Below are 23,947 nucleotides of genomic sequence, written 5' to 3' on the forward strand. Positions count from 1 at the left end.
CTATGGTATACGCCTGAAACTAATATAAAATAATATTGAATGTCAGCTGTAATTGAATAAAAAAGACTAGAGCTGCATCTCAGAGCAATAATGAAAGATTATGCCTTTTGTTTGGGATCCAAGTATAGCAGGGTAAAATGGCTAGGCCTCCTGTCACCTGAACCTCAAAGTAAAAAACTTTTTATAATTTTCATGTGGCCATAGAAAATATATTCCAGCTCCCAAAAGGCCAAAAAAGAAAGCTTTGACTCCTTTTTCTTGAAAAAGACTCAAGTAATTATTTGAGTGTGTGTTCATATTTACATAGACACACACATACACACAGAGAAACCATAGATAGCCTTTAGTGCTTTATATAATAATGAATTAAGCTTTGCATTTGTACATGTTGCAAATGTTTTCCCAAATGTGTCATTTATCTCTTAATTTTTTCATGATACATTTTTGACACAAAAAGTTTAGAAAGTAGTCCAAATATTTATATTTTTCTTTATGTTTTCAGATTTTTATAACAGTAGTCATTACCTACTCCACACTTATGAGAATATTTCTGTACATTGTCTTCTAACATTTTTGTAGGTTTTATCTCTTACATTTAAGACTTTACTATATGTGTCATATATTCTGATGCATTGTATGAAATACAGATTTGACTTTTCAAAATTATTAGTCAACTATCTCCTAAAAGTGATTTGAGATGCTACCTTCACTCTATCTTAAGTTAATAATATTTACTTTTATATGTGTTTAGAATAGACAATTTGAGTATTAGAAATGTGCACATCTTTGACTTATGTCCATCCTTAGGAAACATAACTTCAAGCAATTTCACTTGTAGTTATGCATCCTAAGGAAAATCATAGATAAGTATAAAGCCTCAGTTATAAGAATATTAATCACAATATTATTTATAATAACCTATATTGAAAACAAACTAAACTGTCTAACAATAGGGGAGTAACTGAATAAATTATGATATAGTCATTTGAGATGATTCAATATAACCATTACATGATGATGTATAAACCTGTTAGGGATATAATATGAAAATATGTATGATATTGATTAACAACAATAGGAGGTTACAACAGAGTAGTTTACACAGCATGATCACATTCATGTAAATTACAAATGCACACATAAACAGAAAAACTATTGGAAAGTTATGTGCCCAAATGTTAGGGCTTGTGGAATTACGGATAATCTTATCCTTCTTTGTGCTTTTCAGTATTTTCCTACTTTTTACAATGAAGACATTATCTTGTAATCATGAAATTATAAGTTTTATTTAAAATAAAATAAAATTTGCAATATTACCATTTTAACATGGAGAACCAAACTGAAATCTGAGACATAATATTGTTTATTGCTTTAAAAATGGTTTCACCTCTATGGAGATCAAATTAATTGTCAGGGAGTTTATCTATGTACTACTGTGTGGAAATTTGTCTATCAAGAGGACCATATAGTTTTTCTTCTTCTTGAATCTACTAACATGGAAAGCAAATAGTAAGTAACATTTATATATGTCGTAATGTTAAAACTATTTCTTTACTGGGATTAACCCAACATGTCATGATAGATTTTTCTTTTTTATATCCTGATAGATTTAATTCCTTAATATTTTATTAAGGAATTTTACCTCTATGTTCATGAAAGAAACTATCCAGTCATTTTCTTTTCTCTTGTTGCCATTATGTCTTTTTCCCCCTAAGGGTTATCCTGATATCATACAATGAGTTGGGTGTGGGGGGATATTTCCAGTTTTTCTATTCTCTGGAAGAATTTGTATAAAGATTGGTATAACCTGTTTTATGCATTTTTGGTAAAACTTTAGCTACAGAATTCATTCATTTAACAATTATTATTTTAGGAATGTATCCACTTTATTTGGATCAAACTTTATTGGCATAAAGTTGTTCATAACATCCTCATTATAATATCTAGTGTATTTGTACTTACATACTTTTTAAATTACTCATATTATTAATAATTATTCGTGGCATTTTTTTCTTGTCAGAGGTTTGTCAGTTTTATTACTCTTCAAAGTACACCTGAAACTAATAAAAATAATAAAATAAAAAAAGAAAATAGAAACAACTTGATGTTTCAAAGAAACAACACTGCATGTTTATTATCCATTTCATTAGTTTCTGATTCTACTTTTTTCAATAGTTTAATTTATGTTATTTTTTTCTAACTTTTTAAGCTGAATATCTATACGATGAATTTTCAATGTTTCATTTTTTATTATAAGCACTGATTACTACATATTTTCTTCTATGTAGACCTATTACTACATCTCACAGTTTTGATTTGTAGGAACTTCATGATCATTTAGTTGTAATTTTTAATTTACATTACGATTTATTTTGTAGATGTGTTTTTAGTATCTAAATGTATGAGGATTTAGAAAACTGTCTTTTAGTTATTGACTTCTAAATTAATTGCACTATGGTTAGAGAACAAATAGATATATATTTACTTGAATTCTTTTGTAATTTGCATTAGGACACAATACATGGTTAATTTTTTTGCTCCTTCTGTATTTGAGAAGAATGTGTATTCTTTAATTGCTGGGTACAATGTCCTAAAGCATTCATTATATCAAACTTGTTAATTAGGTTATTCAAATATTTTATAGCTTTACTAATTTTCATTTGTTTTAATTATAAATATAGAGATGTGTTTTCAAGTCTGCCTCTAAGATGGTAGATTTGTGAATGTTTTTTTCAATCACTATTGAATTTGGCATTCCATTGTGATTGGTAAGTGATCTGCTATCAAACTAATTGTGGTTCCTTTGTAAGTGATCTTTCTACTTTTACGATCTTTTTGTTGGTGGTGTCATGAAGTTTCTCTACATGTGTTTAGGTGAGGATTCTCTTTCACTCTTTCCCCATTCCTATCTCTCTATCTCTCTATTTCTCTCATCTGTTTAGAATATGTTGTGCTTCCTGAATTTAGGGATTCATGTATTTCATCTGTTCTGGAAAATTCTCAGTGACTGTCTACAAATAGTGCCTCTCCTCAATTTCCTCTATGCTTTCCTTTTGGATATAAGCTTAGACAATTAAGTTCATGAACTCATCCTAGAAAAACTGCTACATACCTCATTGCTGAATATCACCTTCAATGTATTCCTCTTGGGAAGCTATGCAACGGATACCAGCACCTAGTCCAACCTTCAAAGCAATTTTGGAACTCTTTTTCTGGAATGGCCATCAGAGCTGTCATCGTATTACCCTTGATGTCCTGAATGTCATCAAAATGTCCTCCTTTCAGGTCCGGCTGAGTGGCGCTATGGTTAAGAACTGGCTTGGGAAGCCAGAGGGCCCCGGTTCGGATCCCACATATGAGGGCCAGTGACACTGCCCTGCACAGCTAAGATGCTGAACAACAGCTCAACTTGGAGCTGGGCTGCTGTGAGTCACCAGCGATGGTGTAGGTTGCAGCCCCTGTGGCAGTGGGTTGCCGTGGGCTACCGTGTAGCCAGCAGCCAGCATGAGCGGCCAGCAGCTGCAGTGAGCAGCCGTCCAGAAGCCGGAGACTGATCTGCCTCTCCCGGGAAGAGCACAATGATGGTGCCAACTTGGGCCAGTGAAGCAATGTCCTCCATAACTAGAGTGAAAAACAAAACGACAGCATCTTGTCTGTTCCCCTTCCCCCAATTCCCCAGCGCTGTTCCCATCCCCCCAATTCCCTAATAAAAATCTTTTTAAAAAGTCCTCCTTTCAATATTTCCTTTATCTTCAGGTAAAGAAAGAAGTCATTGGGGGCCAGATCAGGTGAGTAGGGAAGGTGTTCTAATACAGTTGTTTGTTTACTAGCTAAAAACTCCCTCACAGACAGTGCTGTGTGAGCTGGTGCATTGTCGTAATGCAAGAGCCATGAATTGTTGGTGAAAATTTCAGGCCGTCTAACTTTCTAACGTTTTCATGCAGCTTTTTCAGCACTTCCAAGTAGTAAACTTGGTTAATTAACTGTCCAGTTGGTACAAATTTATAATGAATAATCCCTCTGATATAAAAAAAGGTTAGTAACATTGTTGAAACATGTTCACAAACTTATTTGTCAGTCCTCGTAGATATAAGTCAGGTGTTTTCATTATGTTCTCTCTCTCTCTCTCTCTCTCTCTCTCTCTCTCTCTCTCTCTCTCTCTCTCTCTCTTTCTCTCTCATTCAGGCTTCTTGTATTTCTGTCCCCATTGTTGATAATTCTTCTAAATTTTCTTCTCGTTAACCATTTCTCTCTTCACCTGTGTTCAGAGCTGTTGTTTTAACCATTCAATACATTTCTTATTTCAATAAATACATTGTTCGTTTCTAATAATTATGCTCCATTTAATTATTTTTCAAATTTTCCAGTAACTCCTAGTAGTCTCTTATTGCTTGCTCATCTTTGTGATATATCCTTGATTAAAAACAAAACAAAACAAAACAAAGCATTTCATGCATAGGTATCCTGAATATCTAAAGTTCTCAGGAATAAAAATTTGCTCATTATTGTTTCTGCTGACTCTCGCTTATGGTGTTTTATTTTTTCAGTTGCTTGGCGATCTTTGATTATTGAGAATTCATATCTGCTTGTCCATAATCTGTTATAAAACTGTAGACATAAATTGGAAATTTTTTCAAACAGTTAACTTGTTTGCTTCTCCTTGGGAGGAAGGACAACTAACCTGGGGCCACCATAGTCCCTTCATGTGTCCTGGTTTAATCAGGGACTCTCAGGTTCAGAGTCCCCTTCCTGTGCTCCCAATTTCACATCTTAATGAACTGAAAGCAAAACTACTATATTATAGGTATTTCCCCTCAGAGCAATTCCCATATATATAGATTTCTTGTTGCTCTTACTCCCAGCACTGGTTTCATTTAATTCATGGTTTATTCCTTTTAATTAGAGTAACAAAGGTGGTTCTTGGAATCTCCCTTCTACTTTCTGTGATCTCAAAAATGCATTAAAACTATATTTTATCCAGAATCTTACTGTTTTTCAGTTAATGAGTATTCCTAGTATGTATATTACATGATATGACCAGAAGCAGAAGTCTAGGCAACGTATTTTAAAATTTTATGCCCTGCCACTATATAAAATGCCTTGAGACTTGAGCTCAGATAGACTACTATAAACTACTATATTCTGCACCACTAATAATTTTCTAAAATGCATAACTTGTCTTCCCTTAACATAGGATGAATGATTAAACATAAATAATTGGCAATTCAGCAAAAAATATAGTCTGCCTTACCTGGAGATTTGACTCAGCACAGAGATAGCCATATAATAATTGTTTGCTTTAAGCTTATCAAATCTAAACAAGTAAAAGTTTTCTCCTTTTCCAGCTTCTGGGAGTGGATCTTCCCTCTACCATACTCCCTATTGTCCTATTCAAGTTCTTACTCCATCTTTGATGCAAAGTTTAATTTGTGGAATTTCATTTCATAGCCAAATAGACTAGAATAGAGATTTTCTACAAATGGAGGGAAACCTGGAAGCTTTTATGATTGATACAATAAATAAGCACAACATTTTATTTTTCAATGAATTAATCATACCTTATTTTAATAAAAACGACTTGGCAATAATTACTTCATTTTTTTTTACTTTTTAAACATGCAAACTTTATTAATCCATTCCTATCAGAGAGCTGTAGATTAATTATTTATATATGTTTGATTTCCAAGGATTTATTTTCTCTGCTGGACAATCATAACTCTGATTTAAGTTTTGTTTTAATTAGGACTAGAGTATGATGGAGGGGAGGCCAAAGACATCACTCCCATATATAGATCATCCTTTTCCCAGGTTTTCAAAAGAAATATTGAACAACTTCCCAACAAAGTTTTAGTTTGTAGAAATTTCATAATTTGGAATGGTAATTATTAATTCACCTCATGTATCATATGTGATGAGTGAAAATATTGAATGTCAGAAGCCCAGTGAAGAACAATGGCTTCTAATTGTTCAACTGATTATATCCAAATTCAGGGGCATAATATTTAAGAATCTACATTATTTGGCCTTGTCTCAGTATCCAATACCTCATCTAGCAGGCATCTCCTAACAAATACATATTCTACCTGCCCATCTATTAGCTCATATTTAGCAATATGTGTTGATTTAATAATGCTGATGTAATGAAATAAAACTGAACAGTGGCAAAATATCATTACCAATTTTTAAACATTACTCTCATCCTTTCCTTTTCACCAAAAATAGAGTTTAAACCATCTACATATTCATCCTACATATTTTGGTGTTTGATTATATTTAAATCAGTCTTTTAGAGAAGTGGTTGTCAAATTTCTCTTTTTAACAGTAGGTTACCAACCCACCCCCACCCAAACCAAAATCACAATGAAAATAGAAATACACACATATACAGTACGAGTTGTGATCAAACAATCTTTAGTTGCGCTGTTATGGCTGCCCTGGTGTCCTGAATCTATTCAAAATGTTTTCTTTTTATGGTCATTTTGACTTTGGGGAAGAGCCAGAAGTTGCATGGTGCCAGATATGGTAAATAAGGTGGATGAAGACACACCATAATGTTTATTTGACATAAATTGCTGTACCAGAAGCGATGCGTGACATGGAGCGTTGTCATGATGGAAGATGAAGTAAAGACACTCACGAAAGAGGATTTCTAGAACTGCTTCAGAAAGTGGCAAGAACGATGGGATAAGTGTGTTCAAAGTGAAGGGAAGTATTTTGAGGGGAATTAATTGCAATGTGCCTTTTACTGTAATAATTTTTTTATTGAAACATTCACAGTATCTTTTGATTACACCTCGTAGAAGTGAAGCATGTTTCAGCATGAATACGGGGGCTGCTCAGCCCCTTCCTTGTCCCATGCAGCAGCTTCAGTGGTAGCTCCTTAGAACCCTGGTACTTTGATGAATAGTTTGGAATTCAATATCATCTTTAACTGGGTTATAAAATGCTCAAGGTCAGTGCCCTCCTATATATAGCATAGGCACTCAGGAAGTATCTGTTAAATATTGGTGTTGCAGCAGGATTCTATTCTAAGGTCTCTTTTCTTTTTATTCTACATCATCTCTTTGAGTAAGCTCATCCATTCTCAGAATTTCAACTACCATCAATATATCCATCATTCCTATAGCTATATCTATTTCAATCTTCTACCAAGAACTAGAATTTCCAACTATCCTATGGTTATGTCCACTAGCATGGACAAAGGATGGTCAGGCATCTCAAACTTAAAATATCTAAAACTGATGTCAAGTCTAATTCCTTCTAAATCTCTTCCTCTTCCCGTGTTGTCCATATCAGACATTGCCATCTCAATTGCACCTAGGGTGGGAGTTTTACTTGTTAATTGACCTTTTTCTGACCTCATGTACACTAAATCATGAAGTCCTGTTAATTTTATCTCCTAAATATTTCTTGAATCTGTTTTTTTTTCCATTCTACTTCTAAAATTATTGCCCTACTTCCTGCCCTTATCACCTCTTACTCACTGGACTACTTAGGAAAATTGTCACCCAACCATTCTACTAGCGTTATAGTATCCATCTTTGAACTAGAATCTTCTAGTAGATCAATACTTAAATGATACATTTCAGGCTTTTTATGATAACCAAGATCCTTCTTGATCTGGTACCTGCCTATTCTGGCCTTTTAAAAAATTGATTTCTACCTGGTACATGGTGCTTAAATACCACTGAACTATTTGGAGTTTTCCAAACAGTGTGCTGGTTCTTGCTCTGGTTCTGTGCTCAGTGCAGCAACATCTGCCTTAAGCAGTCTTTCCTTCCATCTTCACTCTTTTCCTGGAAAATTCCATTATATCCTTTAGAATGTCCTATGGAGGCTTCTTTGGTGGTTCCCTCCTCTGTGCTTTCACAATATTCTTTGCATATTTCAATTAGAATGCTATGCAATAAATGCAGCATAAATCTGCTTGTGTGTCTGTCTCTTCTGCTAGCCTTTTAACTCCTTGAGGACAAGGACTAAAGGTGGTGGTGGTAATGGAAGTGGTTATACAATGTTGATGGAGGGAAGAAATGAAGGAAGGAAGAAAGGGAGGCAGGAAGGCAGGAGTTCTCTAACTCTTTAAGTAATGGCAATACAAAATATAAATTTCCTGCTGGACTGTAAGGACAGGTTGTATTAAAATACAACTATCAGGGTTTTATGACATCTATGATTTTTCTATCAGAAACCTCAATTCTGGGAGCAAATTATGTGTAATCAAATGACTGTTTTTTGACTCCTAGTGACTTTCAGATGGCTGTTAAAATCAATTTTTATAACCATAAACTGTAAAGTCTAAAATTAAATGTTTCTTGCTTCTCCCATGAGTGATTAATGCTAAATGCAAACTCATAGGAGAGCCCCAAACTGTGGTTTGACAAGGTGGGCCAGTGACCTCTTAGTCACTGTTGAGCAGCAGTAACTTGCTTTCCTTTTCGAGAGGGTATTAAGGCCTTCAAAATCTGGAAATTCACTAGGAAACTGAAGGACTCCTTACCTACAAAAAGGTTGGGACCTTGATTCAGAAGACAATAAAAAATTTATAGTAATGTTGGAGATAATGGAGAGGAAGACCAAGAAGAAAATTTAATTTAATTTTACACAGGAAGGGGATTAGGAGTGATAGGGAATTTTTTGTTTTGTTTTGTTATATTTTGTTTTTAATCCACAGAAGTGAAACAGAATATAATCCAAGAAATAATTTTTTAACACCTGCTGTCCCAGGCATTATAAGGAACATAGAAATAAATAGAATATAGGCCTTTCTCTTAAAGAGCTCATAATCTGCTGCGTGAGGATTATGCAGAAACCTAGTCAGACATCTACACCAGTGGTTTGCAAATTGCATTCTATAGAACCTAGAGTTAATACCTGACAGAGATGGACATATAAAATTAAACATTTTACAATGTTGTAAGATACATTTGAAAAAGCATTTCCCACCAAACAGTGAAGATGCAAGAAATTATGGAATTTGATGGTCAATACTATTGCTGGAATTTAAGGAATCCAAACAGATGCTGCTGCTGCCGCTGATCACAGTAGTGCTCATTAGTATTCACTGATTGCTTATTATGCACCAGGCATTCTGAAAAGCCTACAAAATTATGCAGACTTTACCTACAATGTCTTATTTAACGCTCATAATGCTTTGAGATAGGTACCATTATACAAATAAGGAAACCAAGGCTCAGGGAAATTAAGTAGCTTATTCAAGTCCATACATTTATTTTTAAACTTCTGGATCGATTGTTATTATTATTATTTATTAATTTTTAAATTAAAATTTACTATGATGACAATGGTTAGTAAAATTACATAGGTTTCAAGTGTACAATTCTGTAATACATCATCTGTATATCACATTGTGTGTTCACCACCCAGAGTCAGTTCTCCTTCCATCACCATATATTTGACCTAGTTTACCCTCATCTACTACCCTTCCCTCCTTACACTCTGGGGGTCGAACGACCCTTTCACAGGGGTCACCGGGTACTCGTATGTGGGCGTATCTGCCTGTAGGCCTGGAGATGGATAGAGGAGCGGTGTCTCGGTTCCTAAGACCATCGAAAGTATGTGTTTTCCGATGGTCTTAGGCGACCCCTGTGAAAGGTTGAGAACCGCTGCGCTAAACTATTGTCTGTGTCTATGACTTGTTATTTCTTTGTCTGTTTGTCTTGTTCCTTTGTTGCTTTCAGTTTTATATCTCACATATCAGTGAAATCACATGGTTCTTGACTTTTTTTGTCTGACTTATTTTGCTTAGCATAATAATCTCAAGGTCCATCCATTTTGTCACAAATGGCACTATTTCATCTTTTCTTATGTCAGAGTAGTATTCCGTTGTGTTTATATACCACATCTTCTTTATCTAATCATCTATCAAAGGAGGCAACCAACCAAATGGGAGAAGATATTTGCAAACAACACCTCCAATAAGGGGCTAATATCCAAAATATAAAAAGAGCTCATACAACTGAACAACATAAAAACAAACAATCCAATTTAAAAATGGGCAGAGGACCTGAATATACATTTCTCCAAAGAGCACATACAGATGGCCAATAGACATGAAAAGATGCTCAACATGACTAATCATCAGAGAAATGCAAATCAAAACCACAATGAGATATCACCTCGCACTGGTTAGAATGGCTATCATCAACAAGACAAATCATAACAAGCGTTGGAGAGGCTGTGGAGAAAAAGGAACCCTCATACACTGTTGGTGGGAATGCAGTTTGGTGCAGCGGCTATGGAAGGCAGTGTGGAGATTCCTCAAAAAATTAAACATAGAATTACCATGTGACCCAGCAAGCCCTCTTTTGGGTATCAACCCAAAAAATCTGAAAACATTTCTGTGTAAAGGTACATGTACTCCGAGTTTCATTGCAGCTTTATTTATGGTGGTCAAGACATGGATCAGTTATTAAAACAAGCAAATAAACTCTGCAACTATGTGATGTTACTACATCTAGTAACATCATTTTTTTTAAAAAAGCTGTATAGAAAACAAAATGCAAACAAATTGGATTACACTGATGAAAGACTATAACTCATCCTTAGCACCCAGTTTCATTTATTACAATGAATATACAAAGATCATATATATGAACCTATGACAATTTCATATTAATAAAATACTTTTATATGCATTATATATTGTGGAGTTTTTCTTTTTTTTAAGATTTTATTGGGGAATTGGGGGGAGGGGAACAGTGCTGGGGAATCGGGGAAGGGAAACAGACAAGTTGCTGTCCTTTTGTTCTTCACTCTAGTTATGGAGGACATTGCTTCACTGGCCCATGTTGGTATTATTATTGTGCTCTTCCTAGTTCAGGCAGTCGCTCGCTGGTCATTGGACAGCCACTCCTAGTGGCTCAAGGCAGCTCACGAAAGCGCACGCCAGCTGCCGGCCATCCCCACTGCAGCCTACGCCATCGCTGGTGACTCACGGCAGCCCCGTTCCAGGTCAAGCTGTTGTTCACCCTCTTAGCTGTAGAGGGCAGTGTCACTGGCCCTAATGTGGGATCCGAACTGGGGCCCTGCTGCTCAGAGCTGGTGTCCCACGCCAACTCTTAACCAACGCGGCACTTGGCCAGCCCTGTGGAGTTGTGTTTTGTGGGGGGTTTTTTTGTATGATAGAAGTGGGTTGCTGTTCAAAAATTTTGAAAACCACTGGTCTAGACCATTTAAGGACTAAACTTTGGGAATTAAGAAAAGATGCAACCTACCTAAGTGTTCAGAATCTTTGGTCTCCATAGCTGGGAACATTGTGGTTGCAATGCCTAACTTTTAAGCAGTCTGTATTCACAGAAGGCATAATTACCTTGGGTCAAAGGAACTTGGCTTGAGTGTGTAAGTAGAGGTATCTAGCAAGCTTTTCTCCTTAAACTGTAACCAACAAAGCTTCCCAGATACCTTTTGTTTTGGCTACAAAGATAGAAGTTACTATTTATTATAATAATTATAATGAAACTATGACATTGGGAACAACTACAAACAATAATCAAATGTTAATATACTAAATGATTGAAATGCATTATCTCATTTATTCCTCAAAACAATCCTGGTAGATGAGTACTATTATTATCCTTACTTTACCAGTACAAACATTCAGTCTTGGGTTAGCTCAAAGGGATTAATTCACTTATGCATGGTTGTACTGTTGGGAAGTGGAAGAGCTGGAATGGAACACAGGTCTAACACTACCTCCTGTGCTCTTAACCACTATGGAAAATAGTTTCCTGCCCACAGTCAACTATGCAAAAACTTCATTATGCTGTTCTCTTTAATTTAAGCCCTTCAAAAATAGTATGGAAGGATGGCAAGACATCAGGCAGAAAATGGTTTGGATACCAAATCTCTTGCTAAAAGCTATGCCCCTCTCGAGGGTAATAATGGCATTGTATAATCAAAGGGAAAATATATCCTTCATTTTTTCACTGAATGGCTAATACGATTGCCTCCAACAATGTTTTCCCTGAAGTGGGCATGATCAACCCTTTTGTGAGTTTTAAGCAGCTTATTCTAAGCTTGTCCCTTGAAGTTTTCTCCCGGATATTTCTTCTATCATTCAGGAGAAACATCTTTGGAGAAAGTGAGAAATTGAAAATAAAGAGTTTCTGAAGTGGCTGTCAAGCAGCAGTTCTGAGGGTGTTTGGGAAGTTATCAGTACGTTTTCTGAAGGTTCCCGTTGCAAGGGCAGGGGCCCGAAGTCCTGAAACCAGTGAAATTATCTCCAATTATAGTCTAGGAGGTCTAACAGTGGAGAAATCAGAGGAAAATGTTGTATGATCACTAAGTCAATGTGCTTTATATCACTCTTTACCCTCCATGATTTTGTACCTCTTTGTAGTTTAAACTCCCTGATTAACCAATTTCACATTTATTGGCAACCTACTCTGAACAAAAGTATTTTGACGGGTACCTAGGTAAGGATATATATACTAAAGCAGTTCAGGCACTCAAAGATATTTTTATTGTAGATAGCGAGGCAGACATATAAAAGGCACAGGACGGTTGGCCTTCACGAGGGTTTTCCAAAAAGTTTTGATGTATAACTTCCTAAATTAAATAAGCACACAACATTTGCTGATTGGTACCATGTTTCCCCGAAAATAAGACCAGGTCTTATATTAATTTTTGCTCCAAGAATCTACATTTATTCATTTATTCATGTACAAAAATCTAGATTTATTCAAACAGTCATGTCTAGCTGATGATCTTAACTGTGACTTACGTTTGGGGTAGGGCTTATATTATGAGCATCCTGAAAAATCATGCTAAGGCTTATTTTCCGGTTAGGTCTTATTTTAGGGGAAACAGGATAGTAGTAGTTTCTGGATAAAACATGATAAAATTGCGATATAGTAAAGCTGGAAGATAACTTAAAATTCATCTCTAGTCAATTTCTTTAAGAAAGGGCCTGAGTGTTATAATTTTAAAAGAGTTAATCCCAGCCCACGATATGTTAGCCATAAATATAATTGATCAATTATATAATGATCAATAAATATCTCTTCAACAACTGATTATCACCATTTCAGGGTAAACAACATCTTGCTTTGCACCCTCCCCAGCAAGTCTCCAGCCATTCATGTTATTTTCTCAAGTGATATTCATATCAATAACTCAATTTCTATGTCATATGAATGGCCAATGAATTGTGTTTTTCTAAAGCTTACACAGAGAATATTTACTCCTAAGCAAACCCTACACCAGCCCACCTGGGACAACAATCATTTCCCAAACTTTTAATAACTGTTATCTGTCTAGACATCAACTCATACTCAAAAGACAGGAGAAGATGTCAAAGGTAAAACAATCAGCATCTGCAAAGATGAAGCATTTGAGTACAGCAGAGGTAGATGAAAAATAAATAAATTGCCCTTTCAATATGGTGATAATGCACAACAAAGATAAGGCCAGAGGGAGGCCAAGAAACGCACTAGTAAATATCTTCTCTTAAAATTTTCCCCAGTAAATCATAATTACACACCAGGATCATAAAGTCGTTTTGAAGAAATATGTTTCTCTTGGCAAGTGGACAGTACTTTAAATATATAACACGACTACAGAAAAGATTGATGATTACAATAAGTTTACTCTTTAATTTCTTCTAGCTATCCATTGATAGGAAGTAGCAAGCAATTTTGTCTTCTCTGTGATAAGGAAAGGAGGTGTCTGAAATAATATAACTTTAAAGTTCTGTGGGGCCTTGTGTACACATTCACTATTACGTGGGAACTTGGCTTCAAACTTGTGAAGTGTGCAGTACAGATACCGTTATCACCATTTTGCAAATGAAGAAACTCAGGCAGAGTTGAAGTGAATTGTCTAAGGCCACAGTGGTAAGGCCAGAAGTCCTCCAATTGTTTCCCAGGGAGTTTTCATTACCCCCATCCCCTTGAAACAAAGTGTTAGATAAGGGTACTAGGTTATCTAAGAATTTAATGTATCCAGGGTATTCTAATCTAATAGCAGGAAAAACAGAGAGTGAGAAAGTGAGATGAACTTCAACTGACTTAGAACTATAAGTATCTGAGACCTGTAAATCCAGGGTGCCTGTGCATACCAAAGTTGATGCTTAAAACATTGAGGTTATTTTGAAACCCACAGCCATTTTAAGTGCTTCTCTTTAGTTTCATTTTTTCCCTCCACTGCTATTTGAAGGAAGGGGGCATTCAATGTTGAAGACAAGGGTGAGATCAGAGGGAAGAAGAGAGATTTACAGAGCTCATGCAAGGGAGGCCACATGGGTGCCTGTTGTGTTGGGGGGCTGCATTTCACATGCTAAAACAGGCATTTTCAGAAAAGCATACCTAGATCTTAATGAAGAGAAGCAAGAGATAAGCCTTATCAGGGCAAAAGAAAGACTCACAGAAATAACATTAGTGTTTGTTTAACAGAAAAGCAGGAAATGTGTTTTGAGACTCATCCAAAATGACTGCCCAGTAAAAGAAGTGAAAGATGGTGTCAGTAGAATTGTGGGCTTATCTAGCTTTCCCAAAACAAATACTGTATGTAAATATTTATTTATTACTAGTCATTCTAATTATATTAGTTAGAGGATCTGGCACAACATAGGACAAACAAAGATTTATATTCTCTCAGAAATATCAGATGCAATGCAGCACACTGACTAGAGTTTCTATATCCCTCTCACTGGGAATTTGAAAACAGAGATAGTCCCTCACTGTTTAGCATGTCTTAAGCCTATTGTGTGAAGGAGCACTCTACTAAATCCACGACTGCCATAAACTCCAAAACAATGAAGAAGCAGAGGTGAAGTGTAAGGGTGCATTATCATCATGATTTGCCATTTGAGGGGCCATTTTCAGTTGGTTTGCAGGAGATCTGTGGAAAGGTCATTCCACCTCACTTCTGCCCCCACTAATTTAACAAAAGCACTAAAAGCCTTTGCCTCTCCTGTGATCTTCTGGCACCCAATCACCTCAGGCACGAACTCCAAACTCCACCGAGTGAAAAGGGAGTCCAGTTGACATTGGAAAGTTTCCAGGATTCTGACAGCCAGTGTATAATGATACAAGTGGATACACACCTGTTAGCCGAACAACCATTGCAGAACAAAGGCATTTCTCTGATCCAGGAAGCAAATCACTGAATTTCATGTTATAGCTAATTCGACAAAATTCTGGCACAGTCAAAAAGTCAGCACAGCTTGGAGTCCCTTGAAATTATTTACTGTATGTACGCCAAATTATCAAAGCAGAGGAAGTGACTTTCTTTTGAAAGTTCTTATTACTCATTGCTAGGCAGTCTATATCATTTGACCCTTTTGCTCTTGTTTGGGGAAAGCTGAAGGTTGGTAATAACTTATTGTGTAGTTTGGAAAAGTAGGTTACATATCCTGAATGTTCAGTAGTCTTGATGGCACACAAGAGAATTGCTACACTAGTTAAAGTAACACAAGGTAAAAAGGTTTTATTTGGAGATCTTCCTGTTAGAGAGTCAGTACTGTAACCCCACACAAAATAAGTGTGCAAAAATGTGACTCTACAAATGAAAGCACTAATGTTAAAATTCAGGTGTAAAAAGATGATAGGTTTAATCTTAACACATTTTAAAAGAAAGGAAATAATCTATTTGCTGAAGTGAGTCCATGGATTGCCTGGCTGACAAAGTTAATCATAATACTGGGGCCTAAGGTCAGTGCAGTCCATATGAGCTGAGTCAGTATGCTCTGCAAGACACCAGAACGGAAGAGATAACCTGACCTCCCATGCTTCTAGCAGCATTCAGGCAGTTTCCACTGCTTTTCTGAAAATAAGATGCACTGGCCTTAACTGGCTTCTAGATAGTACAGTCAGAACTGGTGTCCCTGCTTAAATCTATGGCACTCTTGAGATTCACAAAGACTGGAGAAAATGCAGGAGTTAAACATCTATTACCACTGGTTTTCTGGGACAGTGTGAATAATATGTAGTGGTTCTCATCTATACAAAGCTGTTCAGAACAATCACATCCTCAAGAGACACTAATCAATGATTCAATTCTTGCCCAATTTCATTTCTTACAAAGTGCATGAGTTGAGGGCTAAGTCTATGACCACCACACAGAGCAAAGGGAAATTTATAAAGACATGGAAAATGCAGTGTATGATGATTTTTAATGGAACTCTCTAATAAAACTTCTCAGAGTTATGCTCAGTAGCGAGTGACTATAGGTTGAGGAGGACAAGATTATACTCAATCTGCCTGTTAGCTATAAGACTTTAATAAATTTCAGTGGAAAATATTCTGAGGCAAAAAACATATATAATAGGGCAGTGACCTAATCTCTCAGCAAGTTTGTTACCATTTTTTATTTTTGCTCCAACTGGGAAGACACTAACACTAAGACCATCCCTAAATGTATTCTACATCAATGCTGAGGAAGAAGAGGTTCATCTTGCTCAATAAACCTTATATGTTCTTAGCCATGAACTGTTCAAACCTGAATCTCCCAGTATAGCTGTATTTTATCATACTAGTGCATGTGTAGGGCCTTTTTGGGGGCTTGTGGCAAGCCAGTCGACTCAAAGTTCTTCCCCCCTCCACAAAAAAGCCAATAAAACCCTATTTCTAGCATACAGCAGCACTGGTGAAAACAAAACATGTCTATGAGAAAGATTTGGACCATGGGACACCAGTTTATAACCTGTGGTCTAGACTACAATTATTAGAGAATTTCAGGGGAAAGGGAGATAAAGGGAGGCCAGAACAGTTACAGCATGTTTTGTGGAGGTAGTGTGAGTTGAATAGACCTTGGCAATTGGCCTCTTTTCTCCAACTACTTTGTTTCATATACATATATTTTTGAAAGATCTACAAACATCATTCCACACACACTCACCATTCTCTATCAGCACATATCTATACCCGCATCAATTTAGAATCAGGGAAACATATCCCTATCCCACCTGCAGGATTTATCAAAGAAAGAGGAAAGTTGATAAACAATCCTTTCAAGCTGCAACTCAAATTTCATTACTTCCAAGCAAACTTTCCCGATTACCCTCCTTCCAAATGGGATCCCCCCTCAACCACCGCAACTGACTGCTCTAAGATTTAATGCTTGTACCATTGATTTGGTTCACAGAAGTGGCTTGCAATAAAGTAGCAGATTTCTTTGTAATATGAAGCTACAGGATGGGCAGAAAAACAAACAATGTGAGATTGTTGGAAAACAACCGGATTCGGTCAAGTGACCATTTAAAATCAGTAAGTCTCCAGTTCTGGTCAAGACGGTGGAGTAGGTAAACACTGTGCTTGGCTCTTCTCATGACCACATCAAAATTACAACTAAACTACAAAACAACCATTATTGAGACTTGCCTGAAGTCTAGCTGAACAGAAGTGCTACAACTAAGGATATACAGAAGAAGCCACCTTCAGGCTGTTTGGAGGAGCAGAGACATGCAACACGCTGGTCCCACACCTACAAGAGGTAGTTAAAACCCAGGAGGGATATTTCAGCTGTGTAGGTCCTGCAGGAGGAGCAAGGGGTCCCAGTCCCTCACCAGGGTCCCCAGCCCAGGGTTCCAGTGGAGGAAATAGAAGTCCGCACAACTTTGGGCTGTGAAAACCAGTGGAAATCGTGGCTGAGTGAGACAGAGGGATGCTGGAGGCCCAGACTCTCCTCGTAACAGGCCTGTACATGGACTTATTCATTGATGGAATAACTCACTCAGAGCTCCAGGGCTGGGGCAGCAGATCCAAAGGTGCTAGGGACATACAGGGAGAAACTGAGTTGTATGGCTCCAGGGCAAGGGCTGGAGGGACAACATTCTCCCAGACAGAATCCATTCTTTCCTTGTTGAGCCCTCTCCCTCCCACCATGCAGACACAGGAAAGAAGCCATATCTGAGTCTCTATGAATCTAGCTACCACAGTTCACCCCACCGTGGTGATTCCCTGAGATGCTGTCCCACCCAAATTACTGGCCCACCCAAGCCACTTCAAGTGGCTTTTCCATACAAACAGTCTCTCTAGGCTCACGCTGTGGACTTTCCTAAAAGCTCTCAAAGGTTCCTGAAACCCAAACAAGCAGCATCTGGCCTCAGCAAGCCCCATACCACTTGCTGTGCAGCTCCAAGCCAGGCACTAGTGGCAGCTGGCTTAGGTTCACAGCTTAGCCTCTTGAGTCACCTCCAAGCCCAGTGCAGGTGGCAGTTACCTTCAAATTGCTTTATGGTGCCTTGCTAGGTGGCTCCAGGAATGGTAACAGCTGTATTGATTGTGGCCTATGGCAGAGCCCCTCCCAGGAGGTCCCAAGCCAGCAAGCCTGGTGGCCTGCTTCAGACATAGGCAAAACACCACATGGTCACCTCCGAGGACAACACACCCAGCGGGCAGACAGGGCAGACACCAGAGTCCTGCTAAAGAGAATCTTGCTCCACAGGGTAAGCGCCTACACAACAGCTCCTCCACTGTAGTCATGGCCAGTTCACAAAACCAAACAGCCTGAGGGTTTGTCCCTCCTATTGATATGCAAACAGCATCAAGGCTCAACCACAACAGGAGTGAACACACAACCCACACAAGGGACACACCTGTGGCACCTGGCTCAGGTGACCACAGAGACTGCACCATTGGGTCCCACAGGACACCTCCTACATAAAGCCCCTCTACTAAGACTGGGAGATATAGCAAGCTTACCTAATACATAGAAACAAACACAGGGAGGCAGTCAAGATAGAGCCACAAACGAAACATTTTCCTAATGAAAGAACAGACCAAAGCTCCTGAAAAAGAACTAAACAACTGGAAACAGACAATCTTCTAGACACAGAATTCAAAACACTGGTTATAAGAATGCTCAATGATTTCAGTGAGAACTTCAACAAAGAGATAGAAAACATAAAAATAATTAGTCAGAAATGAAGAATACAATATGTGAAATGAATAATACATTAGAGGGTATCAACAGTAGATTCTATGAAGCATAGATCGAATCAGTGATTTAGAAGATAAGGTAGCAGAAAAAACTCGATTGGAACCACAAAAAGAAAAAAATAATCCAAAAAAATGAGGAGAGTTTAAGGGGCTTCTGGGACAACATCATGTGTACCAGTAGTCACATCATAGAGGTAACAAAGGGAGGAGAGAGAGAGCAAGGAATTGAAAACCTATTTGAAGAAATAATGATGGAAAATTTCCCTAAAGTGGCAAAGGAAATAGACATATAAACCCAAGAAGTGCAGAGAATCCCAAACAAAATGAACCCAAAGAGGCCCACATTAAGACACATTGTAATTAAAATGGCAAAGGTTAAAGACAAAGAGAGAATCTTAAAAGCACAAAGACAAAAGCAGTTAGTTACCTACAAGGGATCTCCCATGAGACTGTCAGTTGATTTCTCAGCAGAAACTTTACAGGCCAGAAGGGATTGACAGGAAATAATAAAAGTGATGAAATCCAAGTACCTATAACCAAAATTACTCTACCCAGCAAAGTTATTACTTAGAATAGAAGGATAAAGAGCTTTTCAGACAAGAAAAAGAGAATGGAGTTCATCACCACCAAACCAGTATTACGAGGAATATTAGGACTTCTCTATAAAGAAGAAGAAAAAATAAACAAAAAATATGAATAATAAACTGGCATTAACTACACATCTTTCAACAATTATTTTAAATGTGAGTAGATTAAATACTCCCACCAAAAGACGTTAGGTGGATGAATGCATAAGGAAACAAAACCATTACATATACTGTCAACAAGAGACTCACTTCAGATCAAGACACACAAACTGAAAGTAAAGGGATGGAAAAAGATATTTCATAAAAATAGAAATGAAAGGGGCAGCCAGTTAGCTCAGGTGGTTAGAGCACAGGCTCAACACAGCAAGGTTGCCAGTTCGATTCCCACATTGTCCACGGAGCAGTGCCCTTTACAACTAGATTGAAGACAACTACTTGACTTGGGGCTTATGAGTCCTGGAGAAAGACATCGTTCCCCAATAAAATTTCTAAAAAAAAAATAATAGAAATGAAAGAAAAAAGCTTGAGCAGCAATACTTATACCAGACAAAACAGGCTTCAAAACAAAGGTTATAACAGGAGACAAAGAAGGACCCAGTAATCCCACTACTGGGTATTTATCCGAAGAAATGAAAAACAGTACATGAGAAGGACATGTGCATCCATATGTTCATTGCAGCATTATTTACAAAACTCAAAATATGAAGACAACCTGGGTGTCTACCAATGGAAGAATGATTAAAGAAGAGATGATACACATATTCAATGGAATATTACTCAACCATACAAAAGAATGAAATTTTGCCATCTGCATTAACATGGATAGACATAGAGGGTATTGTGTTGAGAAGAATAAGTCAGACAGAGAAGTACAAATGCCATATTATTTCACTTATATGTGGAATCTAAAGAACAAAATCAACAATGACAACAACAAAAACACCAGAAACAATCACATAGATACAGAGAACTTTTGGGTAGTTTCCAGATAGAAGGGGGTTAGAAGGTGGGTGAAAAGGGGGAAAGGATTAAGAAGTACAAATTGATAGTTACAACATAATCACCAGAATGTAAAACATAGTGTAAGGAATATAGCCAGTAATGTTGTAATATAATAATAATAGTCAATAATAATTGTAAGTTAGATGGATAGCATATTTATTGGGGTGATCACTTCATAAGTTGTATAAATGTCTAATCACTATGTTGTAAACAAGAAACTAATATAATATTGTATTTCAACTACAATTAAAAAATAAAATTTATTTAAAACCTACAATAAAATCAGTAAACCTCAGCCCATTTCATCTATAAAAGGGGTTTAATAATCCTTACCTATCTCATATAACTGGTGAATAGCTCAACTCAGATATATGAAAGTCCTAAACTCAACTATTAAGGCAATGTCATCATCATTATTATTCATTATTCTAGCTTGTGAAATGGGTTAATGTTTACTCTTGAAGAATTATTAACTTTTAAATTTACTAGTTACAAAAAGCAACTCTCATTATGTATTATTTATTGCTCCTAGTAGCCTGGCATGATGATAATTTATAAGTAATGCATTTGAGCTGGATATTGGAGATAAGTCTTATACAAAGGAGATCTGACCACACTGTTTAGGCTCCGCTTGAGAAACAAGGACAATGAAGACTAAAATGGGTAACGAAATAAGCACAGGGAAAGGCAAAGTAGCCAGAAATGCTGAATGAAAGGGAAGTAATTGCCAAGGGGAATCTGGGTCAAAATTCCTGCTGTAGAACTTGAGCCCACAGATTTGCAGTCTCCATTGTGACTTAAGTAAATTTTAACTTGGATTATCTTCCTAGCAACAATTTATACATCCTTTTCAATTCTTCACTGACTCTCCTTACTCCCACTGATGAGGTGATGCAGGGTAATGGTTAAGAATGGGAGATTTGGGTTTAGTCAGACTTTGGTTTAAATACCAGTCTTACCAATTGCTAGCCTTGTGAACCTCAGCAAGTTATTTAACTCTTATGAATCTCAGGTATCTCATTTGTAAAATGGAGTAATTGTAAGTAATTTTTTAAAAAGTACACACTTTTTCTTTTCACTTTTGCTCAGCAAGTATTAGTTATTGCTTTTATAATAGATAATAAAAATTTCTTAAAACATTCCTTCACAGATCTCCACAGTAGCGGGCCATGCTCCAAAATGATCTTTTACCTTTATTAAAACTACGCTGGCCAAATACTCAGCAAAGATTAAAAAAAACTATTTTGTACTAATGTGTAAATGACTTTTATTTTCTAAAGATATATTTAATTTAGGAAAATGTCTAGAAGTATCAGTGGCCAAACGAATGGATCTACAATATTCTAATTTTAGACAGTGTGCAATAAATTGCAGGAAAAATATTTGAGGCCATTCTGCAGTAGGGAATTCTTTGGAAGGTTTAGAGATTACACATCTTAATGAAAAGCCACATACTAAGTAATGGCAAGTCTTGCCCAAAATTTATTTTATTCCCTTAACTCTTCCTCCACTTAAGTATAAAATCTAACAAGCCAACAGCTATTTATTAAGTGCCTGTTGTATGCCTGACATTATGCTGGGTGAGGGATATATTGCAGTAAATGAGGATAAGCTTCTGTCTCCCTCTGCAAAATATATTGCACATTTTAAGAAAGGAAAAAACTATATTAAAATTGTACTGCTCAATATATGCCGATAACAAAAGATGAATACAAATCATGTGTATGCATTTTTTGGCACCCCCGGTGTGTGTGTGTGTGTGTGTGTGTGTGTGTGTGTGTGTGTGTGTAGTTCAAGAGGAGTCCAGATTAATATAACGGTAGCAAAAGGTGATGTGACGACTTGTTGTACCTTGAGGAAGTCAAAAATATCTGAGCCTCCATTTTTTTCATCCTAAATGAGTATAATGATGTATAATATTTTCCTTTCCTATTTCATAGTGTTCCTGCCAAGATCAAAATAGTACACATAAAAGAGATTTTGTTAACTGCATACAAATATTAGATGCTGATGAAATACTCATACTGTGATATGGGAGTGAGTATTATAGCAGTAGCAACCCACTGCAAAATAGGAAAGTATGAACTCCCTATATGAAACACAAACAGATAAGCCCTAGAGACTTCCACCAAAGTACACTACCTTATATCAACAGCACCTCAAGCAACCGAGGAAGAAAAATCCTACCACCCTACTGCCCTTGGGTTGTTGTGAGGATGAAATAAAAATGTAAATAAGATTCTTGACTTCCAGTGAGATGATGGAATAGACAGACGCTATGCCAACTGCCTCCCAGGATCACACCAAAATTACAAATACTTTATAAGATATGCAACCTCGGGAGTTCCCTGGACCCTGGATGAACAGAACCTCTAAATGAAGGACTTAAAGAGGAGGCCATGTCGAGTCTGGTAGGAGGGGCGGAGACGAGAGAGGCTGAACCCCATGAGGGACACCTCAGCGGTGGGAAGGCTATTTGGTTGGGGGAGAGACCCTCCGACCCCAAACAGCGCTCACCAGCCCGGAGTTACTTGCAGGGAAGAGGAGTTCTACGATAGTTGGAAGTAGAAAATACTGAGGACTCTGCTGGGCTCTGTGGGGCTGAGGGCAGCTGGAGAACCAGTGAAGCCGGAAAACCAACTTGCTCGCTGGTGAGCACTCACCCGGTTCCTGGTGGAGGGAGTAGCCTTGTGAGCGGGGCCCAGGAGCCTCCAGGAAGGACGGAACTGAGTGCCTTTGGCATGGGAGCTGGAGGTTTTTGGGACCATTGTTCACCTGGTGTGGAGCTTGCACATGAGTAGTGCACAGGAGGCCGCCATTTTTTCAGGGTTGGGCCCTCCCACAGAGGCTCAGGTATGGGACTGCCCTCCCACAGAGGCTCAGGTCTGGGACTGCCCTCCCACAGAGGCTCAGGTCTGGGACTGCATTGGTCTGCTGCAATTGGCGCAGGAGTGCATGTGTGCGTGCGCGTGCATGCGGTCTTGGATCCGCACCCTCCACACTGCTTGTGCTGTGTAGCCAGGGAAAAGCCTGGCAGACGCACCTTGACTCCAACAAACTGCTTATTGAGACCCGGGAGTGTGCAAATCGCCTTAGGTCCCTGATTTCCGCACTGCGCGTGCAGAGTTGCCTCGGTGGCAATTGGCTGTCGGGCTGCTCGGCCTGATCTGCGAGCAGCTGATTGGGACAGGCTGAGACAGGGAGTTTTCCTGGGAGTGTAGGGGCGTGAGCTGTGCACCTGCGTGATTCAGCCGGGGCTTTCCTGGAGAGTTTGTGTGGGCTGGCTGCCAATGCAGAAGTACATGCTGCTCTGACTTGGTGGGGGCCACTGACCACATCTTGTCGTGTGCATTGGGGGCCTGCCCCGCCCACCTAGAGCTGTGTTGCCAGGGGCACCCTGAGCCCCTGGTCCCTGGCCCCTACCTCCGCAGGCCACAGATGATTTTTCTGCAGCAGCAG

The 23,947-nt window shown here is 37.9% G+C and overlaps 1 protein-coding gene across 2 annotated transcripts in view; it reads right to left on the reverse strand.

Annotated features, from left to right (window-relative positions):
- COL4A6 (collagen type IV alpha 6 chain) overlaps positions 1–23,947 on the reverse strand; it is a 314,136-nt gene that overhangs the window by 257,875 nt on the left and 32,314 nt on the right. The gene's annotated exons all lie outside the window — the stretch shown is intronic.

The sequence above is a fragment of the Hipposideros armiger genome, unplaced genomic scaffold (genome assembly GCF_001890085.2).
Source record: "Hipposideros armiger isolate ML-2016 unplaced genomic scaffold, ASM189008v1 scaffold_377, whole genome shotgun sequence".
In the NCBI taxonomy this organism is placed as follows: Eukaryota; Metazoa; Chordata; class Mammalia; order Chiroptera; family Hipposideridae; genus Hipposideros; species Hipposideros armiger.